At 33.9% G+C, this 24692-nt stretch overlaps 1 protein-coding gene across 2 annotated transcripts in view; it reads right to left on the bottom strand.

Annotated features, from left to right (window-relative positions):
• Positions 1-22254, bottom strand: part of LOC116338001 (protein tiptop) — a 156870-nt gene extending 134616 nt beyond the window's left edge. For both annotated transcript variants that reach the window (XM_031763013.1, XM_031763016.1), the window contains exon 1: positions 21366-22254. The gene's annotated coding sequence lies outside the window, so the exon portion shown is untranslated. The remainder of the gene's footprint in view (positions 1-21365) is intronic.
• Positions 22255-24692: the final 2438 nt, after the last annotated feature.

Raw genomic sequence — 24692 nt, 5'->3', positions numbered from 1 at the left:
GAACATGACAATTTTACAAATTATAAATAACGAATATTGATATTAAGGAATTTGTGGTATATGAAAACTGAAAGTAACATTTATTTTTCAAAACACTTGCCCAACAAAAATTGTCAAAATGTTCAAAAGATGGTAAATATCGTGAATAATAGGGTAAACGTCGGAAACGGATGGACTCGGAGTTTTAACTTTTGGATTGTACAATATTTTCTCAGAAGATATAACAAACAATACAGTACGTTTGATTGAGTGTTGACGAATTAATTGGGAGAATGAAATCCTGCAATTTTGAAGTAGTAATGCTACTGTAGTATCCAATTCGACAAATCTAAGAAAATCATCTTGATATTATAATACCTTATTATTAATAAGTGAGTTTATTTTATACAAATGGTATTTTGAACAGAGCCACCAGACAATTAAAATGTATGCCAATCGAAATTCCTTAATTTCACACCTCATGAAGATAAAAGCGTCGAGACAAATAAATATTTTGTAGAAAAAAATTTACTTTGAAGAAGAAACAAATTTAGAACTGACCACATATGTGAGTCGTAATATAATTAATAAATTGAACTAATTAAATTACTTTAAAGTGTCCAAAGCATTGTGTTACACTGAAACAAATTCTATGAGAAAAACATGAATGTGTATATGTATGTGGGAGCGACAAAATGGACGGAGGCATTTTTTTCAGACGAATCAATTGCCATTTTTCCGTAGTTTAAAAAATATTTCGTCGCATACATAAATTGTCTCATCGATACCACAACGACTATCGTATTCTCATATATTGTGGGTGCATTTATAATTATAATTATAATTACTGACTATTTTTGCTCGTCGTCTAGCTCTGTAGGTATGTATGATGATGTCAATAAAATAGGGGACATTCGGTGAACCCAAATGGGTGAAATATTCAATTAGTTTAATAAAATATATATCGGCGTATTAGCATAAAATAGGCCATATCAGTGTAAATTGAAGTTTTTTCCTCGGTTTTTGCGGCGTTGGCAACTGGTATTCATGTCATAGTGTTTTGCCAAAATCATAGTGAGTGCATCAGAAATACACATCCTGAAAGGAAAAAAACTGGAACACAACTCGTGCGAGAGAAGTAGAGAGTGAAAAAAAACAAAGAATTTAACCACATGCTACGCTGCCACTAAATAGTGTACAGCTCTGACATAAATTATTGCTAATAAACAAATTCGTTGAGATTAATTTATGATTTCGACATACGAGGTTCGCAGTGTGACTAGTGAGTGCCACTGCCCGGAATCCCCATCGTTGTTCTAATTGAATGTATTTTGAATACGATGAACATGCACAAAAATAGCAAAAAAAAACTAAACTAATTTAAATTGGTAATGCGCTTGATGTTTCTGCCTCTTTAACGATCCTAATGTCCGTCCGGTGATCATTGAATGTCTGCTGCTACTGCTGCTGATGCTGTTCGCAAATATTTTACTCATAAACAACCATTTATGTGAAACTTACAATGGATGTGTGAATCTAAGCGAATTCACGTCATTCATTTCGCAGAAAATTTACTGGAATGGCGTATGCAATAGCATGCATTTTATTTTTGGGCTGCTATTTTTCGAAAATAGCCAAAAACATTGAGGACACACTGATTGTGTACGTGTGTGTGTGTATTATGTAGACTCGTGCACCATAGCGAAATAAATATCTGCGAAAAATCCTAATAAATCTGTGGCGTTATGGAAGTGGTGTGAACGAACAGCAGCTAATCATTGCCTGAATTGATACTACACATCCAAATGCCACTGACAACTATGAGCATCATTTCACACATGCGGATATTGTAGTGTGAATGCAGTTGCCTATGCACGCGGAATTTTTGACAACCTTTTTTAGCGACAGACGTGCCAATAGCACACATGCATCTAATTATGTTTTGCGTGCATATAATTTTTCGGTTGGACATGTTACAAATATCCAAATAAATACATTTCGTTTATTTGATAATTATATTATCTGAGAGAAAGAGAGCGAGAGAGGGAGTTTTAGCGAAACTGTCAAATGCACAACACTTTATTTACACGTTGAAAATTCGTTTTGGGCTGCTGCATGTTTATCACTCGACAACAACGAATGGCAAATGGGCAATTTACAACTGAAACGACTGACAATCTACGACACATAAAGCGCAAAAAACACCAGCGGTTTAATAAATTTTTGGGGAAATAGTTTAAAACTCTCTCTATCTCTCTATTGCGTTCTCTCCCCAACAATAGAGAACATTTTTGGCTGCTTTTGACAAATAACGAGAATGAGGGAAAAAATCTGTTTTGAAATAATTTCGACCATAATTTAGCATCGTGCACTACTTGACACGATTAATCAGCGCAAAATAAATGGGATTCGATTGTATTTTAGGTTTTATTTAAAACGTCATTTCCAATATACATTCATACATTATTTGAATAGCGCTGGAAAATGCGGGAATTTTTAGGTACTTATTTGTGTGTGTATGTGTGTGTGATTTAGAATTATGTGAAATTTATTAATGCTTTTTCGCAATTCGTTGTTCGTTTACGGATGTTTTATTCTCTGTTCGCATAATTTATTCTAAAAAAAATGATCATTTCAACTCTGTACAGCCCATTGCCAACCAATTTATTATCGAAAATTTATTTACATCATTTAATTGAATGATTTGCCCTGACTAATTTAATTACTGAAATTGATAGAAAAGCAAAACATTTGAATCGCTTTTTAAAATGGAAATCGCTTATTTTTTGCGTATTTAATATTCACACACGAGCTGAATTGGCCAACCATTCTAATTTTAAAAATGCATGCAATTTCTGCTGTAATTTATGCATGATCTATTCCATAATCCATTTACATAAATACAATTTTTTGTTCTATCTTCATTTTGGTTAATCGATACTCCGAAAAAACGTTGCATTGTATTGGTTTTTTCGCCTCTTTGATTGTTTTCATTCCGAATGAATTGCTCCGAACTAATTTGGAGTATAAATGAATTGACATCACATTTTGTGCTGCCAACGATATTTTAATAAATTTTGATAAAATATTTTAATTTGATTTTACAATGCGTAGTTAGTTGTATTTTTACGATTAGATTTTTCAATTGATTACATTTTACAATATTTATATGAACTTAATTACACGTATCAGCATACTTTTCAATGTATGCAAAAGAGGCAAGAACTCAATTTTATGTGATGTTATTACTTTTAGTTGCACTTGGAAATTTGTGTTTACGCTCTGATTAACTCCATGTATCACATACATGTATCTTGTTACAATTTTCTCTTTTTTGTCCCAAAGTGAACTTGGTCACAGTCTCTTCCCTTTGTTTTGGGGTGCCAGTGTTTTCTTTTCTTTTTAATTTGAATTTCGTCCAAGAAATTCTTTATTCAAATGCCGTGTCAACTGTGAGAGCTAGGAAATAAACTCACTGCTGAGAATTTATTGTGAATTGCTCATTTTTCGAGTTTCGTGTTGCAATTGTCGTTCACTCAGCTGGACGTAACAATTGTTCATCAAGAATGCAGACTTTGCCACAAAAGACGAAATAAGATCGATGGCCGTTGCAAATTTCATGTCAACTTTTATGCAATACAAAGTCAAAATAGAAAGTTATTTTAGTTCCTTTTTTCTTTTTCGCAATAAGCAATAAATTCAGAGAAAATTGGAAAAAATAGGAGGTGATATTTGAATAGATTGAGATCAATATATCCACAATCCACATCTACAGTATCACAATACTTTTCATGAAGTTTTTAAATTAAATAAACGTGTACATTGTTCATTTGATCATAATCGGAGAAATATCAATGCGGCGAAAATTCGACAATTAATGCGTGATGTGTGAACTTCTTATAATTTTTAAGATTCGCAAAGATACCAGATTGAGCGTATTCCAGCACCTGCTCATTTCATTACTTCGCAAGAAAATCATTTCAAGTGCAGCATATATGTATACTTGGATGCGTAAGTGTTTAAAATGTATTTTTAAAAGAATTTTACCTTCGGTTTTTTTATTTTATTTTAAAATAAGGAATTTCTTAGACAAGTGAAGTGCGAGAGAAGGCCAGACATGAGCAAATGTTTATGTTTCAATTAACTGTTAATTTATTTTACATAAATGTGACGATTACAAATGCTTAACGAACAACAGTTGCGCGATGTGAATCGTATATATGTATATTGAAATATCATGATGTTTCTGTTTTCTACGACGTTTCTCTCTGTTGACGATTTTGTAATACGCCTGTTGATCGCTCGATTTAATGTAAATGCCTTCGAGTATAACTGATACACGACGGATCCGTTCAGACAACTAGCTTCAAAGAATCTAATAAATCAAATTATGTGTAGCAAGATCGTGACAGCAGCAGAAAACGATTCCTACGTAACAAATGAGAAACAGGTTAGAAAAATGATGATAAAATTGTAGATAGTTCTTCGTTGCTTTCATTTTAAGTTGAAGAAGTTAGAAATATTTCCTATTTACTGTTGGTCTTGTATTTTCAATATTTAATTTCGATCTGATATATCGACCATTTTTCCACAATGCGTAAGATTGAAGAGAAAAAGAACTATACAATTCCCTTCTTTGTTTGAGTCTTTTTTTTTGTTCATTCAGATTCGACTTGTTATTGCACATTTTTCGTACAATACTGTAAATACATGGCAAGTTATAGGCGCATATAGCCGGCAACACGAGTAAAGACAAAAGACACCATAAACCTCACATGCTTTGGAATAATGAAAGAAGAAAAATGAAAACAAAAACAAACTACAAAAGAAAAAAAAAAGAAAACATATACATATAGAAAGAGTGGCAGCAACTAAATCGTGACCTTATGCACTGGTAATTGATTAATTCTGCTGAATTGCTGTGCATTGGCTATAGCCGGTGCTTTGTTTGAATATTTGACCAGGTTTGTATGTATTTTCGTTCCGTTTTCATTCGATATTATGTGCTATTTATGTCTTCGATTTCGTGCTACAGATGCAATTTTATGGCTCGATCTTTCTCAATGTGTATGTGCGCGCGCGCAATTTGATTGTTGCAGTTTCTTCTTGTTGTCATGTAGATGCCATTTTCTGTTCTGCTAGTTTATGTACAGATCGATTGTTTTATGCTTTTTTGTCGATGACGATTCGATTTTTGTTATTTTAGGTTTTTTTTCAAACTGTATTGGACATTCAACATGGAATGCAACGTGTATTACCTTTATGCATGCTCAAGTGCGATAATAAAAGATATATTTACAATAAATTCCATTTTTTCTCTCTCTCTCTCTTCCTTCAACACAATCGCGGCAAATGCGCGACCAAAATTCTATAATCATGTACGGCTAGTTGAAATCATGAAATATAGTCAGTTTGTTTCGAACTGTTATGATTTCATGGATGGTCACACTGAAGTTTGGTGTCGACAAAAAGAAAACACTACAGCAGTTGGAATCACATTCTAAATGGAATCAAAGTAAATAGTCCAAATGATTAAAATTGCGTGTACTTTGCAAAATGTGTAAGGTGGCACCAATTTTACTAACAACTTCGACTCAAGTCAATTCAAACCATTGTGAAAAACACAAAAAAAAAACAAACTCAACAACGATCTCTTGCTGTAGAAATATGCACTGGTTTGTTTACGGTGTAAAGTGTAATTTCAATATCACACAAACACATTAGAACTCCAAAGAAGGTGCACGAAAAAAGAAACGTCAAAACGTGCGATGTGTTTTTGTAACGCAAAACGAACGAGAGAAGAAGTCGAAAAAAAAATCGCGACCGAAAAATATATAGGTATTTAATGATGCAGAAGCCGTAAATTTATTGATTCAAACATTATAGCGACAAGTCGAGTTAAAGGAGATCTTTCGTTGTTGATGTAGTGCTATGGATAAAAAAAAACCGAAACATACGTTCGCAACGATATGGCATTTTAAGCTTGTGTGATGAAGTATGTTCGATATAATTTATATAATTATGTATGTTTTGTTGCCATTTTTAAACGGCTCTTTGTTACCCTGTCGCCAGTCTATCATCGTATTCTACTGAAGATGCTTCCTTTTTTCCAGCTGAAATGTTGAACATTTATTTTATTAAGAAGTATCGGGTCCATTTTGTAGTATCTTTTTTTTTGTCAGTTAGGCAATTCTTGAAACGCGTTGACTATGGTTTCTTGAGCATTTCTTTTGTTTTCCAACATACTGTCAATGTTGTTGGTTTTGTTGTTGTTTCAAGTGAACGCACAAATCGCAGCAACAGAATTCAAACGAAGGCGAAGGTGCTCAATGTATTCCTGCCAATGGAAAATGAGTAGCAAAAAGAGTGCTCATCGAAAGAATTTCAGATATTTTGTCCTGTTTTTGTCAATACGTTAAAAATGCTCAGCGACGTTATCGCGTCTGCTTCACTTGAATTCACCGGCAAGCAAAGAGAGATGATCATGAATTTATAGAAGGGAAAAAAAGAGCATGATGATATGTACTTTGTATATATGCTTTATCTTTGCACTTTTTCTTCGATATATTTTATGTGTATTGAATGCAGCAAAATCTATGCTTACTAGGTGGAGAGAGAGAGAGAGAGAGAGAGAGAGAGAGAGAGAGAAAGAAAAGGAACTACACGAATAAAATGTGCTACAGAATGAACGCACGTTCGGTTCATCTACTACATTTGGCATTTGCATCTTTTTTGCAAATCGCATAGCAATCTTTCTCGCATTCACAAGCACCAACTGATGAAATGAACCCAACACAAAAATATTCAAAATAAAAAAAAGCAACAAAAACAACAACAATACATACAAAGAAAATGCAGGAAAACAAGTTGAAAGATTCTGCACGATGCCATTTTGGTGCGATGCGGTTTATCGATTGCAGGCAGTAAATTTTCAAATCGATGTTTGCTGAACTCCAAATTGCTGTTTGGGTTTTTCTACCGTCCAAAAAGACGGCAAATAAAAACGAGAAGAAGAGAGAGAGAAAAAAAGATTGTCGAAGGCGACGTGAGAGATACCGTCTTTTTTAGCTTTTGAATTTTTCTTGATTTTTTCGCTTTGTTTAGCGATTCGCTGTCGATTTTCATAAGAAAATTTCTTCTTTTTTTTATTAAACATTTTCGTATTGTTTGCTTCGATAGCCATTTGGTTTGTTTTTATTTTTCTTACAAAATCAAAGTGAAATAAGCCTGTGACGAGGCCAACAATAATTAGACATTTTGTTCACAGGTTGCGTTGTCTTGATTTAAATAAATTTTCAGCATCGAGAATGTATGCTCACTCTCGCACCCATTTGTTTCTCTCTCTCTCTCTCTCTCTCTCTCTCTCTCTCTCTCTCTCGTTTTCTTTCATTCGTTTTACGCAATAAATTAAAAAATATCGCTTGATCGCATTCGTTACGGCGGCAAAGGGACAAGGTTTCAATACACTGTACAGCAGCAAAATGAACGAATAAGAAACATCAATTCCAGCACAAAAAAGCGATTCCAATTATTAGAAATTAACAACAAAGTTCCATTGATACACCATAAAACATCTGCTTCGACACATTTTCTTCTGGAAATTTATTCAATCCAACGCATCATCGGAGAAGCGCATGAACGTGAAGAATGATTGGGATCGTTTTGTTGAGAATAAAATGGCAACAACAACAACGACAATGACTAATAAAATAAAGGAGGAAAGGAATAAGTAGAAGACATTTCACATCGAACGAAATCCCAATCACACGCATACACAATTAACGTTTACGTATTTCTCTCTTTTTTTCGCTTATCTCATTGCTCTCTTTATCTCACGAAATTTTTGTAACATTGACATATTGACATATGCGCACACTTTATTGGCCAATAATAATACAAGCAACAGCAATTCGATTCATCCATAAATTTTGGTATATTGAAATATATTAATAAATTAAATGTTCACTTTTTTTTCTACATAACGCTCAAATGAGAACGTCTATCTTGTTTTCGAAAAGTTTTGAATTTATATTGTGGTTCAGAATGGAGACGCGAATGCTACGAATTGATCGGGTTATATATCATTTATTCTAAAGTTTCCACCTCAGATTTTTGATGGGCTACGCTGCTGCTGCTGTCGTTTCTCAAAAATAAAATATTATTTACGACTTATCTCCAAATATAATCTAATTTATTCCTGAATCAAGTGAATGTGTGTGTGTGCGCGCAGCCTTTTTCTGATGGTTATGTGTTTCAAAGTTACCTAGTTGTATTAAAATGGAACATTTGAATCGAATCCAACCCTTATCATTATTTTCATTTCGAAAACCTCATTCATTCGTTCATTCGTTCTTTCTATTATATAAATATATATATATATATATCAAATAAGAGCAACGCACAAGCGTCACACCAGCCCAAAGAAAAATTTATAATAATGGCATTTCAGTCGGTCTCTGTTCCTCTGTCTCTTGCTCTCCTCTGCACCTCTGGAGACATCCGACAAAAAAGTTTTAATGTCAATATCGAAACATACAAACTGGAGTTTGCCATCGAGTGAAGGGAAATGAACGAACAACTGATGTAAAAAATAGACAACCGGGAGCAAAAGAAAAACTGAAATAAATATTTATGATTAATGGGTGTCATTTTGACACAACGAACGCATTTTGAGCCGACCGACATGGAGTGAGATGGTAGATGAGAGCAAGCAAAATATGGTAAGAACGGTCGTCGTTGTCATTATCACAATCACCAACCACTACCACCATATTCGAATGGCACTACCCCGTCAACTTTCCAACACACAAAAAAGGATTAATTTAGGCATTTCTTTAGAGCTATTTTGTATTATTTTACGAATGATGGCAAAAAATGAGCATTCGGCACTAAACACACTCAATGGAAGGAATTACTGAATGTTTTATTCGATTAGTTAGAATGCATGCGCGTGTGTGAGAGACAGAGACAAAAAAGGAGTTTGTGAACGTATGACATACCCAAATCGTATCCACGTCTTGTGAAAATGAGCAAATGGGTGCTTTGACATCAAAAGTTGAAATTTATTTGCCGCAAGAATACATTGAAAGATATTCATTCAGATCCAATTTGATTCAGCGCTCGCAGCTCACTTGTGTATATGACTGTACGTCACATCCACATAAAATGGCATTTATCTAACAATCTGTCTAATTTTTGGCTCTTAGTTTGCACAATGAAATGACAAATAAAACTAGCCAAAGAAGAAATGGAGCAAATTTATGTTTTCCTACAATCAAATAAACGAAAACCGAGTATCAACGAACACGGAACAGCCAAAAGATGAAAATGAAATTGAATTTGTATCATTTTGGAGAAACGGTAAAAGTCGTACATGCTATATATCCATGTACTGCCACTATACGTATATGTGCGGTGATGCTGTGAGGGAAAGAGAGCGTAACGATGATTAAATTCGTAAATCATTTGCTTAACATTTGGCTCTATGAATAAAATATATATGCACATTTGAAACATTCACGAAATTTCTATTGTACACCGTCGTCGTGTGTATTTTTGATCGTATTTGTATAAGGACCGATTTTGAATGGATAGGAGGGGCCTTTTCTTTTCTCTATCATATCCGATTTCTTCATCACCGTATCGCATATCGTGCAAATGTGTTTGTGTTTCGTCAAGACTGGCAACATTTCACATATATTTATATATGTATAGAGTCAGAATCATCAACGCCATTTCTTTGCCTCGTCAAAAACCAACAAGCGGCAAAAACTTCAACAAGAACGCGCACCGAGCATACAAATAAATGGAATTAAAGAACAACTCGTGTTGCATGGCATACACAGTACACAGCAAACAGCCTCATAAATGTTAAAATACAACCAACGAACTAACTGACATGCTATTGTGTGTATAAGGTACGGAGCGAACACAAAATCCTATTATTATGAATCCGTTCTTCTTTGCGTTTGCTATCGCTTTGTTTTTGTCTTTGTCAAAATGATCCCTTTGCAGTTGACAGTTGCGATGGCATTTTCTGTAGTCGCCTACACACAAACACACCGATACCCAAATGTCTGCAAATACATAGACAGTCAACATTTTACTCCATTCAAGCAATCAGAATATTGTTATGATAAAACATTTACTTTGCGCACATAGACTATGTGTGCGAGAGAGTGTGATATAAGATTGGAACGCACATAAGGAGTGCACATATCGAAAACGGGACATAACGAATAGTGTAGAACCTGAACAAACGGGATGGTAAATGGATATGAGCAAAACGAACTAAACAAATAAATCTGAAAACGAAAGAGCAACAAAAACGATGTGCACGATTGCTGCCATGAGATGAATATGGGTTGTATGATACTGACGAATACACCGAGCTCCGTTGAAAGAGGGATGAATGATTGATTACTCATCATTTTTCATTCTTAATGAAAATGCACCCCGCTGTTTTCGTACCATACACACAATCTATTCTAGTTTTCAGCTTGCTTATTCGGGCTCACCATTACCGTTTACATAAAATAAAAACCATCACACCAATCGCAAGCAATGTAGAATAGCGAATGCGTGCTACAAACAAACCTTTTATGTCAAGTCTAACGAGAAGTGAAAAAAACACATTTATTCTTTTTTTTGTGTGTGCAAAATGTGAAAGATAAACTTGGATATGAATTAGCACATTGCATTAACGATATTTGCACACAAATAATACAAAATGGTGGCATTCTGCAAACTGTCTCACAACAATGCAACTTAGTCTCACGAAATGGATCAAGGCTTTTTAGTTAAATTGCTTTTTAACGGCCATTTTTTCAGTCCATCACATTTTTGTGAACAGCCTCAATCCAAATACGATTCCCAAACGAAAGAAGAATGAATGGTGAACATAAACCAGAGGAAGAAAAAAAAAAGATTAATAATAATTCTGTGACTTTTGAAGAGAAAAAGAAACTACACCTTCTTAGCTCACTTTGTTCTGTGCCGCCCGTTTCAAATCTTCATTGGTCATCAATGGTAATTTGTAAATGTTTCGAATCACCATGATTGAAATGAATCGAACTGAGCGAAGAAACACCCAAACAATCAGAGAATCAATGTAAGTAAAACGGATCACTCTGTCATTTTCAAATGAAATCATAATTAAGAGCACGTTCAATGAGCTGTACGAAGTATGGAAGTGCGCCACGATGCTCATTTGTTACACGAATCGAAAAATATTGAAAGAGTAAGCAAGAACAAAAGGGATTATCGAAACAAACAAAAAATGCCGCTAATGACCAATAATTTGTGTTGTATTTCTATTAGTTTATATGTGTGTGAGGAATCGTGTTGATGTGGCTCTGCTTTTTTTTACAAAATGCTCGGGGATTCGTGTTGTCTTTCCCGCGGAATTAACTTCGGTCGCGCTCGAAAGTGATCAAGCTTTGTTTATGGGCTTGACTCAAATAGAGATTAGTTTTGTTCAAAGTAATAAAGCAATGCCAGTAATCGACATCATTTATAACTGACGAAACAGTGGTTCACACAGCCGCGCGTCCAACCAACCATTCAGCTCGGGTATTTGAAAAATTAAGACATAAAAATCCGTCGACGAACAAATGAGGAAAAAAGCAATCATATTATAAGATATGGAGACGCTTTTCTTCTTTTTTTTTGCCATTTATAGTATATTTTTTGTTGGCTATTTGGAGTTCGTAGCAACTCAATTACCATCACCATTTCATTTTTCTGTGCGGTGTTTTCCGCTTTTTTTTCTCTCTCTCAGTCTCTTTGCTGTCTTTGTGTTGTTTTGTCATTTTCTTGAATGCTCGCGCCTTCATATTTATCTGTAAATGAAATTATTTTCTGCACACGGTTAAATGTGAACTGAACAGTTTGTTATTTTTTCAGTTTCAATGTGCTCGTAGTTCATGGCACCGGCTTTTGTGTATACTTGGATCGGTAATTGTGCACGAATTTGGTATATTTCAAAATGTCAGGCATTGAAATATTTCATTGTTACTGATGCATTGCACAAGTCAACAAGAGAAATAACACTATTGAATCTCTACACTCGCACAGCATTTGCCGCCCTACACACAGAAGAATCGAATGGCAATAATAAAATGAAGAAAAGTCAATTTATTGCAGCGAAATTATCGCAATCGTCAAATCAGATGGTGCAATTCACCAACTGAAAAGCAATTAGACTAGCAGCCGACCATTCGGCATATTTTGACATTTTCAATAGTATTTGCATGGATTTCGTATTTTCATTGGTTATTTCAATCTGGCAACGCGGACTTTATTTTGCTAAAAGTCAGTACGATTCAAATCAACTGTATGATACGATTTCGAATAAAAAAATGGTTTATATATGTACAAGTAGCCACTGGAAACTACACAAACCGGTGGTGTGCACGTTAATTTTCAAACTGTTATCGTATCACAATTGTATAAGCGAAAAAATTGCTCGGATTTTTTTTTAATTATTCGTGCCAAATTTTATGCTCATCATTTTGCACAATATTGATGCGTATTTCATGAATGCTCAAGCATGACCACGCAAAAAGTAGCCAATGAAACATCACTTCAGAATTCATTCACACAAATACCTAAAACCAATATGCATTACCAAACTGCGAGTTACTATTTCATTCCAATTTAATTTACATTTGGCAATTTTTTTCGGTGTGTTATCAGCTATATAATCGGCGAATAACGCTCGACATAGCTGAGTGTCGATGTTAATGTTGTTGAATATTTATTTATATTCTCTTTGGCATAAATTTTAATTCAATAGTTGCATTTTTATGACTTTCACAGGAGTTTTTTTAAATTCTCAATTGGCCGCGTAACTTTTGCTTTTGTTTGCCATATTTCGATTCATATAGTGGATCCATCGGCTTGTAGATGCAGTTGGTGTATACCAATACACAAACACAAGATAACAAAAAAAAATCCGGCCCTCGACAAAGAAGCGAAACAACGATGTAGCAGTACAATGACAACAACGATTGTAACACCATAAAAAGGACAATAAATTTAATTTGTAACAATTTACCTGTGAAACGATCAAGTCAATGTGTATGTGACGCACCAGTATCAAATCGATTCAATCACTAAAAAATTGGCCAATTTAAGCGCAGTTTTCTCTTTTCTCATTCTCTCTCTGTGTGTGTTGGTTTTTGTGTGTGTCCAATTTTTGACAATAGAAACTTGTAGCATATAGTGTGGATAATACTCTGGTCAAGCGAACTATTCAATTCATCAGTTGTCTGATATGTAACCAGCAATTTCAAGAGAGAAAACCTCTGAAATGCATATTTTGAATCGCATGACTGAAAATTAAACACAAAAAAGTCTCATATCAATGTAGAGACAAAAAAAAACGGCGTCAACCTCAACAATGACATCGATTGTATTTTTCATTCAGAGTGAGAGAGAGAAGGAGTAAAAAAACGCTATGTAAATGTTTGAAACTATAAAATTTCAGTTTTTCAACGCATAATAAAAATATCAACGTCAAATATTCTATTAGCCAAAAATCTGTGGATGTGCTGCACTTGTGTACAGATACATTTTGGAAGCCTCCCATTATACATGCTCTGTACAGTGTGTGTGTGTCTGTGAGGCACAATAATATCATGTATTTTGTGTGCAATAAAAACGCATCATCGCATAAACGTTGCACTATCAAGGCTACAAACCGAACTTACTGCATCGTGCAACATACTGAAAAAACAACAACAAAAAATCACATCGAACAACTATGACGACACACAAATAACACACGATAGAAACAGAAAAAAAAATCCGTCATTGAACAAGTGGATCTATTCGCGAAAAAAAATTGTGCACGAAAGTGGTATATGCGAAAATGGCGAACGATATGTAACCATGATGCAGAAGTGCATATTAAATGGTTCGAAGGAGTGTTGTTTGCAGTAAAATATCACATGCATTTTTAAATTTAAGCGACGAGAGCAAACGAGAGTTGTTATTACACCGCCACATCGATTGTTGCGGCACCAGTAACCGAAAAATAAAAACAATCAAAGAACCGTGCACGGCAACAGCAGCAGCGACAAAAAAAAAACACGAGAAAAAACCAACGACGCACCGAAAATTTCGCCAAAAATCTATAAAACAATGAGTAAATTGTTTTTAACGGCCGGTTTATGCACACGTTTGCTTCAACACATTAATCTATTGAATGCACGAGCAACAGACACGCAAACCATCACCAAATTTATGTTTGCCAATAGCGCAAAAGCGGAGCGGATTTTCTAGATGTTCGGCAATGATAGGTCGAACGCATCATTTCAATTGATTGGCTTTAATGAATATAAATTAATAATAGAGTAATAGGAAGTTACAAGAAGCGAGATGCATGTAGATTATGGTAGTGCATGTGATAGAGCAGTACCCTCCCCCCTCTCCACAACTCGTCAAGGGAAGCAAGGCTATAAGATTAATCGGGACAATTTTTTGCATTGATATTCGTTGAAAATTGAAAAAAAAAAGAGACATATTGTATTTAATGAAGAGTGGCAACCGGTTCATCGAGGCTAATCGGTCTCACAACACACGCTTTGTCGCTCGTATTTTATTGAGCTAAATTGTTTGAACGTTTAAAACGGCTGGTTTGTGTTTTGTTTCTCTTCTTTCATGTCCAATGACAATTTCGGTGTTGGCAAGTGAACGAGAATTGAGGGAAAGTAAAGTGGGGTTTCGTGAGGCATCGAATCTGGATGCAAAAATGTGCAATACTCGATACACCTTGTGTTCAGCATTAGTTTTATGGCGAATAATTAGAATGCATAAATTTTATGGAATTGTTTAAATCGGTTGTACAAAATGTCCATAAGGGCACCGCCTGTGCACGATGTCCTTGCTCATCCTTTTCGCCAGTTGTCTAACGACAACGAAGCATTTCCATTGCTTAAACGTATTTTCCATTGCACGCAACCAAACGCGAATGGTAATTAGCACATGGAGCAGATAGTCAAACTGTTCATTGTTACAAATGTGCAATTTGCTTTTCTTTCCATCGAATTTTTCGTGCCTTTTTTTTATTCATTTCTTCTTTCAATATAATTTTCGGTATTTTTCTTCCATTTCAACTTGGCAATATCGATCTATTACAATCTCATTTCACAACACACCAGAATAAAAGCAACCAACAAGCGATTTCAAATTTCGACAAATAATTACTGCAATGCGCGTTTCACGTCGAATATTCGACACTCCTAAATTATTCCATTTTAAAATGTCGTGCACAGTTTGAGAAAGAGTTTATTTTTTTCAGTTTTTACTCGCCATGGACATTTCAACTAATTTTATTGGCATGGTGTAGCTAATAAAACACATTTAGTTAAAATGATACGACGTACTTAATGTAATATACGAATTGTGTGCGAATCGTGTAAACTAACCAGTTTTTGGCTTGAAGATTCAATATAACCTCACAATTCAAATGAAATTTTCATCATTCTCGACGTCGATTCCTTTACCACCGTGTGATGTTTGCGTTTATTTCAAGAAAGACTTTGTATTTTTTCCATAATTTTACGAAAATTGAATTTTATTTCGTTCACAGGTTTTCACGTTAATGATTGGAAAACGTAAGAATGCAAACAGTCAATACGTACAATTTCAAGTGTTCAGACATTCACCACATCCATCACTTAAAAGAAATGGGAAACATAAAATAACATGCGCCTGGATCATATCAAAGAAACAATTTAATTCGATAAATTTGCAAAAATTCGTTCGGTAGGAAAAAGAAAACTATGTAACTTGATGTAGAATAATGTGCCTTTGGTCAAAGTACTTTCCCAGTTGAATCCAATTGCAAAAGTCAATTTGTGCGCACAAAAGACGAGCAACAAAATCAAAACGATTACAAAATTACATTACGAAGTAAATAAAACATTTCCTCGGGCATTTTATAATTCGTTTTGAAAACGTGGTTGCAACACAACGAATCCTAAATAAAATTATTTCGCAAAGCCACATGATGTGCAGAAAATGCTGTAGCGGAAAGAGAAAACCCACCACCAAATGCTCAGCATATTTTTTTTTGCTCACGAAGAATAATTGCGACGAATAAGAATGTTCTTGTAACATAAAAGTAATTCACTTAAAATGTAAAACGCTTACAAAGGACGAGAATGATATTTGTGTGCACTGGAGCTGGTTAAATGGGTCGCTGTTTGGTATGAAACTTCCTTGTGCTTTTACAAATCATGTTGTATCGCAGATATTGAACATTATCATCTAATTATATAATATACATACCAAAGTACTCCTGTGATTTTGTGTGCCTTTTTTTGTACGCACGGCATATGACGGGAAGAAAGATACCAATTTATTAAAATAATATTTTTACAAATGAAAACCAAGTGAACACATACAAAATGCAAACGGAACAACAAAAAAGAAATTAGAAAAGAAACGGTGAAATGTGTGTTTGAAGAAATTTTCCACGAAGAAAATATAAATACCAATGAACATGTACAAGTAACTACTACCATACAACGAAAAATGAACTATGCGAAATGCTGTAAGCAGTAGCATCATCTCAGACCAGATTCCTACTAGATGTAAAGCCACCCGCTGATAGGAATGGAAAATAATATTCTTAAATAAATTTGTTCGAACTGTTTGTCTGGCCTGGAAAATTTTCATTTCGTTTGTAAAATCAACGCCAATTTCCAGCGTTCGTTGGAGAATTTTTGTTTTATTTGTGCGTCTTTTTGCTCATTTTAATTTAACTGTCTAACAATTTGCTTCTTTATGTTTCCCATTTGCAATATAAAATAAGACTTTATGAGTGGCTGAACCCCGTCATACCTAATGAAAAAAAAAAAAAAAAGCGCAGCAACAAAGCACTACCGTCAACAGCGCTCAACCTGACGACCAAAAGCCACCATCATCAACACTTCCGACAAACTGCATACGATGCCAATTACAAAATGCTCGACCAAAGCATGCACAGCAACCAAAACGAAAAGCATTAGCGCCGAAGTTAAACTTCCCCTTAGTACTTTATAATAGCTAATACTAAATTACTGCAGATTGAAATAAAACCAGATATAATATTTTCTCGTCGCGGCTATGTGCGAAATAGAGAGAGAGAGAGAGAAAGCCAGTGAGAGAATGAACTGTTTACATGGTACGGATCCCGAATATATATATATTTAGGAGATGTTTGCCGCATTATAATTTCTTGGACATTAAAATGTTCCGAACTTCATACATTCGTTACAATTCAATTCGTTAAATTTTAATTGAACGCATTAAAAGTTTATCCAACAGACAAATTTATGAAAATGTATATTGTATACATGAATATTTTTTTTCCGTTTCTAATTAAAGCGATAGAAGTGTCGACATTTTATTATTACTATTGACGATTTCGCACGAGATAAAATTTGCTGGAACATTGGAAGTGATTTGCTAAATCTTATGACTCATTTGTTCAAACATTGTCATTTTTTTATCTCGTTTTTTCAATGGTCGGTGATTCGGGCATGCAAAATAGCTCTGGTTTCTCTATAATGAAACGAATAAAACTGGTTTTTCGATGCATTTATTTACAATCGCTGTCATTGCACTTCGACATTATTACGCTCACACAACAGAGTGAGTGAGAAAGAGAGAAATCTAAGTTTGTCTTGTTTTTAGTCGGACACCAATTAGACGACGACAAAAATGTGGATTGTAAAATTGGCAAATGTTCTGCCATTGTTGCATCAGTGTGAGCAATTATGCTTTATGACCGACATATTCGTTCATCGCATACTAACAATAAGTGGGTTTATGATCAATTTGTCAGTCAGATTAAATAAATAAATAAATTGAAAAGAAAACCAATTGAAAATGGATCATTTTCCGAAGCGAGATTGTGGGGCAAAGCTACAGAAAACATAATAAACAAGCAAATAAACAAACTTTTGAAACGAATAATACATCGTTTTAGAACATCAATTTTGAATGACAATGCGCGCAATTTATTCACTTGTAACAGCAATAATATTTCTTGGAGCAAATGATATGCGCACTTTGATTGCATGAGCCGAATATTATTTATAAATTGAAACGGTATTTGCTTGTACTATATGAACATCGATTGCTGTTGAATACACTACGAACAAGTGCCTTGTAAATATGATACACAATCCCAATTTAACTCTTGCCGAATCAGGTTAAGACAAACATTTCATCATTTTATTGCTTTTTTTTCGACGAGGAAATTGAAGTATTTGGTCAATCATGCACAATCAATTTGATCACATGTTGTTCTGTAGAAAAAAAAAAAGAAAACAAATTGACAGAAGTCATAAAATTGAATATAAAACATGTCATTTGCAACATTTTATGAATTATTTAGCGATTCCTACGTAAAATAAATTGCGCTGTTTGATTTTATGTACATTTTTTCTGTGTTTTGGTTATCGATTACGCAATTTCCAGTTCTGAATATTTACTACACATCAAATGTGTTCATTTGATTCACATGTATGCATGTTTTATATCACAAGATCCAATTTCCGTTTCAAACATTCATTGAGTTTATTTTTATTCCAATCATAAATAGACCACAATTTGCTTGTTTTTGTTGTGGATCATAAGTCAAAAATGAGAAGTGGAATGGAAAAAGAAACGTAAAAACATCAACAAATCGAATAATTCATTCAAATCAAACATGAACTGTCACGCAAATTTTAAATAATTATACGACACGATAGATATGTACGATGAAACTACTCATGCATGCAATTTATAAAAATAAATAAAAGACAGTAGGATATGGTAGACCTCTTGCTCAATAATATAATTCACGTTTAATTAAACTGAGGAATTGAAATATTTGACAAAGACGAAATAGGGAATGTTACTCTTTGCAAACGGCATATTAAAAAAAAATTCACAAATTTGAATCATGATTTCATTTTCTTGTATATTTGTTGACATAAGAAATAAAATTCTTGTGTTACCAAGACACACTAGTTATCGACTTGAGAACTCTATGTGAACTATTTAAACATATGTTGCAACATGCGGATTCTCCTTGAAATGTACGCATTTCTCGTCCTCATACTCTCAATATTTCTTGCTTGCATGCTTTCTCTTTCTCTCTCTTGTTCATTCTTCGGTGCCGAATTACCTTAAATAGAACGTCGGTATAAACACGATGGCATATGTTCATGCAATGTTCGAAAAAAGAACAAATCTTAACATCAGCAATATTACAACGAAAATATGTTACTCTTCGACGTCGTTTGGCACAATCATATTTACATTTTCCTTTGCCGATATATACAATTTCATAACGACTTCTTCCTTTTGACTTTGACTGGAGATTGTTGTTTTGTTTTTGTCAAATGTTCCCAAAAAAAAGCACGACATGTGAATTTTTCTACCATATGAAATAGTCGGTTTGCCGTGAATGGATATATTCGGTGATTTTCTTTTGAAATTCACAACTTCTTACAATGGCGACATGCATCGATACCATACCAAGGTCTTGTTCATGCTTTTATTTTTCTATCTATCTTTGGCCGTGTTTTGCTTATCTACTTTTACTTGGTGTTCTTTTCAAGAATTCGTTTCGTGTGTATATTGCTATATATGAATGTAAGAATTTTGCAATTGTTTTTCTCGCCTTCCCTTTCAATTTTCCAGTCGTTTTGTTCAGATTCATCTTCACGCCAGGATTTTCGGTTGGGTCAGTTCACAAGAATATTCGAATTCAATTGTATAATGTACATACAACGAACAACCATACGCAACAATTGATCGCTGTGAACGAATATCATGCAAAGAGATGCAACAATGCACACGGCCCATATATACACCGTACACATGCTACAGAAAGAAGGAGAGACAGAGAAAGAGATCGAGTAATACCTTTTACGTTACTGTTGCCGTTTGTTATTGCAACTATTATTATTGTTATTATCGCCATTTAGTGACCAACCGAAGAAGCAATGAAGAAGTCTTAACGTGTTCGGCATTTGCGGAATGTATTTGAGATTGGTTGTGTGTGTGTGTGTGTGTGTGTGTGTGTGTGTTCGTGCGCCTTAAATATTGGTTCAGTTGAAATTTATGATTGTATTTAGTTTAATCGGGTATAAAGATGTATGCGTCACTCTGTGTGCAAGCATTGCGTACTGGATTCATATGCAGATGCACACCATGAAATTTATTGGAAAATAATATGGCTACTGCTGCCTTGACTTGTACAAGCCCAATAACGTTGTCGGATGAAAATGTCTTACTGTTTCACCACATAATCAACTTACCATAAGTTTATTGATTTAAAATAAAAACATATTTACTAATTATGCAATTGAATGATTTTCATAGTTTGGATTTCGAATGGCTTTACATTATTGCAATCTCATTTTCGCACCGATTTTATTTCTATGGCTGCGATTAAATGTGTAGACTCATTGAATGTTCATGCGATTGATTTCATTGAGATACGTCAATATGAATTTTTATAAAAATACGGTACAATAAAAAAAATGGTGTGTTGCCAAACAGCTTGGATTGGTACTCAACTTTATACTTTGATTCAGATACCGATATTTAAATACTTAAAAATCTGAATGTAATATAAATTATAAATTTAATTTTCAATCTATCAGATTTCACTTATAGAAAGTATATATATGTTTTTTCAGCAAAAAATCAACTGCCGAAACATTCAAATGGATCATTCAGTGTGTGAGAAACCGAATTAATCACAACGATCAAGAAAAAAGAGAAGAAAAAAAATTATGCTGTTCAAACTAAGTAGTAGTTGTAAATGCAAAACAAGTGTTTGAGTGTGTCGTGTCTATCGTTTAAATCGATTTGCTTTGATGGCGCCAACCGTTTTACTTTTCGAAGTGATATTACCACTCGGTCTCTTTTCCTTCACGCCATTCAAATGTATCGGAGAAGAAAAAAAACATCCACTAAAACATTTTTCAGATAAAATGTTAAAAATGTGGTTCATGACAATAAATCAAATTCAAAATGTTTCAAATACAAAAACGAGAGGGAGTGAGAGAGGAAGAAAAATAAAAATCTAAAATCTAAATTCCAAAAATGCCACTTCGAGATGCAGTCGCATTCGATTACAAAAATATTCATGTGATTTGGTTATTTATTGGATTGCTGATCTAAATATCATTACGATTAAAAATCAACAGCGGATCATTTTCGAAGCGTTTCTCGGCCTCAAAATGTTCGAATTGAGTTATTTCATCGAACAAATTGAGGTCATTTTCATGCGCCAATCAAAAAAAGACAAGATACACACTAATCATAGAATATAATTTCATTGCAACTTAACATGTACCATGCAAATATTTGCGAAATCGCGTTGTACTTACCCCGATCAAATTATTTTCTCAAAACCGGATCGCACGATCAACAAGCAAAGTAGACAAATTATTGCCAAATTTCTTGTTCATATACGTCAAAAATTGGTTTATTGTACCAGTCGTGTTTTATTTATACATACACTGTTGTCTCTTTTTTTTCGTTGTTTGTTTATCGATTTGTGAACGAAAGAGTGTGAACAAACTTGAAACCGCTGAAAAACGCGCTGAACGATGCGATTTTTCGAATGAATATTGAGTGACAAACGTAAAGGCAATACGCAAACACACCAAGTCAAACTCTATTGAATTAGTGATTTATAATGTTTTTATTTTCATTTGAGAGTGTCTTTTTTGTCGGGATTGAGTGAGTTTGTTTGATGAATTTCACGTTTTTTTGTTGTTGTTGTTCTTGTTGCATATATATGTTGTTGTTGTGTATTGTTAGCGGCAATTGTGCGAATTGCGCTCTCTGTGTTTATGAATTCGATTTTTTTCGTTTACAATACTATTGTGTAAATGCAATGATCGAATACAAAAAAAAATATATAGCATTCACCCTTCACTCAATCACTGTGTGCTTCTTGGCTCTCTTGTTTATCTATTAACATGCTAATAATTCATTTGAATTTATTGTTCATTTATTTATTTATAAAATTCTTCGCCTTTTCTGCATCAACAGCATCGATGATGTGATGCTTGATTTGAGAGATTTCTCTTCAGCAAATACACGACTCAAAATATGAAGAAGAAAAGTTTTTTCATCAATTCAATGGTGCAGCTTCTTCTTTTTCGGTCAATGAATTTCACTTCACTATGAATTATCAATGGGTCATCCGTTGCACAAATGAATTTGTAAACATTAGATGTTTGCGAAATTTTTTTTACATTTGCCTATTATGAATGAATTTCTTTCATTATAAATCGCCAATTTTGTGAATTAAATCAAATAGTTTAAGACTGGTACGTATTATTTGTTTAATAAACGATTTTCTTCAATAGTTTTATAATTGTTTTTATATAAAAAAAATTGTGAAAAGACGACAAGCGATTATACATGTGAGCTAATAAGTAACCACCTACTCAAATCTCAGAGTGCGAATAAATTTAGATTATGAATGAAAAAAAAAACCTATTTCATCTGAGCTATTTTTGTACAAGTGAAACTCTTCTTGGCTTAAATTTAGTGACGTTTTGCGGTCGTTTTACTCATTGATTTGTTAGTAGTTGCAATTCGCACTTTGCACAACGTTTGTTTTTTAATTGGTTAGTGTCCAGCGAAAGTCATCACACTTAATAAATAAACAGTTTAATAATTTTCACTTATTGAAGTCAATTTTTTATTTTATCAATTCCACATATAGATTTTACATTAAATTTATGTATTAAGTCAATAATTTCCAGTTACTTTTTCTACTTGTATGGAATAAACACTTTTTTTGAAACACAGTTTATAACACTTTAACTTTTAATTTAACGATAATGAATTTCGCACTGTTTAATGTTTTCAAAGATGTATCGGTATTTTACTTTTAAAAAATTTGATAAATCAGAAATTGTGTTTAATTTATCGAATAGTGTTCTTTTTTAATCTCAATCGGAAAAATGAAAATAGGCAGCGCATCTAAAAATGCATTGTGCACAAAATGTTCACGTCACAATATATGTTTGAATCCTTTTCGATGGTAGAATTGGTGTAATTGTTATTATTGTTATTAATATTTTTCCATAGAAGACTCTTGCTCAATGTATTGAAGCGTGAATGTGTGTTTGTGTGTGTTTGTTTGCGAGAGTGAGAGAAAGGAAGAAAAAGAGAGCGTGCGATTTTATTACGTTCCACTAACACCAATGCACGCACCATCCGAAATGTTGTGAGATTTGGTACGCGGCAGAAGCTTTTCAATAGAATGTATGCGAAATAATTCGGGGTAAAAGTCTACCAACTTATAGACATTGCATTGAGTGACTAAATACTCAAACGGAATTTCTTGTTAAATAGCGACGACAATCGTGAATACGTTGTATACATACATATATTGTCGTATCGTTGCTTGATTCAGTGTCTTGCATATGTTTTTTTTTCTGCACTGTATTCATGTGCTGAAATAAACTCATACATGCACACAATTCAAACCAAATAAAATGGCATAACACACGACAATCCAGTTGCGGCTCGCACACCAAAACGATGACAACAAGCGCGTAACCACGATGACAGTTAAAGCGACAACAGTCTCATTTGCCCACTATCGACATGAAAACAAAACGACAAGCAAGCCAAAAAAGATGACGATGAAAATAAATAATAACAACAACAACAACACTGGCCGAAACGCAAACGTACTACAAATAACACAAGTAAAATTGTATCTTTTTTTTACTGATTTTTGCTTCCATATATACAACACACATATTGCCAATATCGAATGCGCGCAACGAGTTTTAAAGCCGCCGTGAACTGTATCGTCTGGGCAAATAGAAGATTGGTGATCATCAAATCCAAAGAAGTTGAAACGAAGGAAAAAAAATCGAACGCATTCAAGCACCGATTGTATTATATTGTAGTGAATATCCGCCAAACGATATCGATATGCTTCAATACATGTATACAATGAGTAAAAATGGACACAACTTGTTTGTATAAAACGCTTGAATATGTCGCTTCAAATCATCGCACAGAAAAACGCCGAAGTAGAGATTTTTCTCGGCGATCGCATCGCCAAGTATATAACAGAGAGTCAACAATATGGCATTCCAACAATTCTGTTATTCGGCTCATTCGATACGGCTATGTTTTGACATTAAATGAGAGAGAGAAAGCAAAACGCAGAGAAAACACGTCTTCGTATAGCATACATGCTGTTTCGGAGGAGAAACCGGTAAAAAGCAAAATGAAATTTTAGAGAGAGAGAGAGAAATTATACACGCGCAACTTATATGTGTTAGTTGTGCAATGTACAATGCTGCTGTAGATATATATTTTCCAGTTTTATCATTCGGTTATTCTATCGATTAAGGGGAACTTATGCATTTGACTCGAATCAATGTTGGAAATTTAATGCAAACATGGAGAATACATCTCAGGGGTACAAAATGTTTAGAGTCGTTGTGCAGCCGTTGCCAAACAAAATATTCCAATATATTGAAGTCTTGTTGAGGAGAATAAAACCTATTTACCGAAGAAGAAGGAAAGTTATGTCGCCGAAGTTTTACTTTACATATGTATATTCGAACGCCAAGTGACATTTTTTCAAATAATTTTAAATCATTAAATAATATGTCGATGAAATTATTTTTTCTGTTTTTTTTTTTTTTTTTTTTTTTTTGAAAATGACTTCA

Source organism: Contarinia nasturtii, unplaced genomic scaffold (assembly GCF_009176525.2).
Source record: "Contarinia nasturtii isolate CC-2019 unplaced genomic scaffold, AAFC_CNas_1.1 Cnas_scaffold_350, whole genome shotgun sequence".
Lineage (NCBI taxonomy): Eukaryota > Metazoa > Arthropoda > Insecta > Diptera > Cecidomyiidae > Contarinia > Contarinia nasturtii.
Note: the sequence above shows the minus strand (reverse complement) of the source record. Positions and strands in the feature narration are given on the sequence as shown.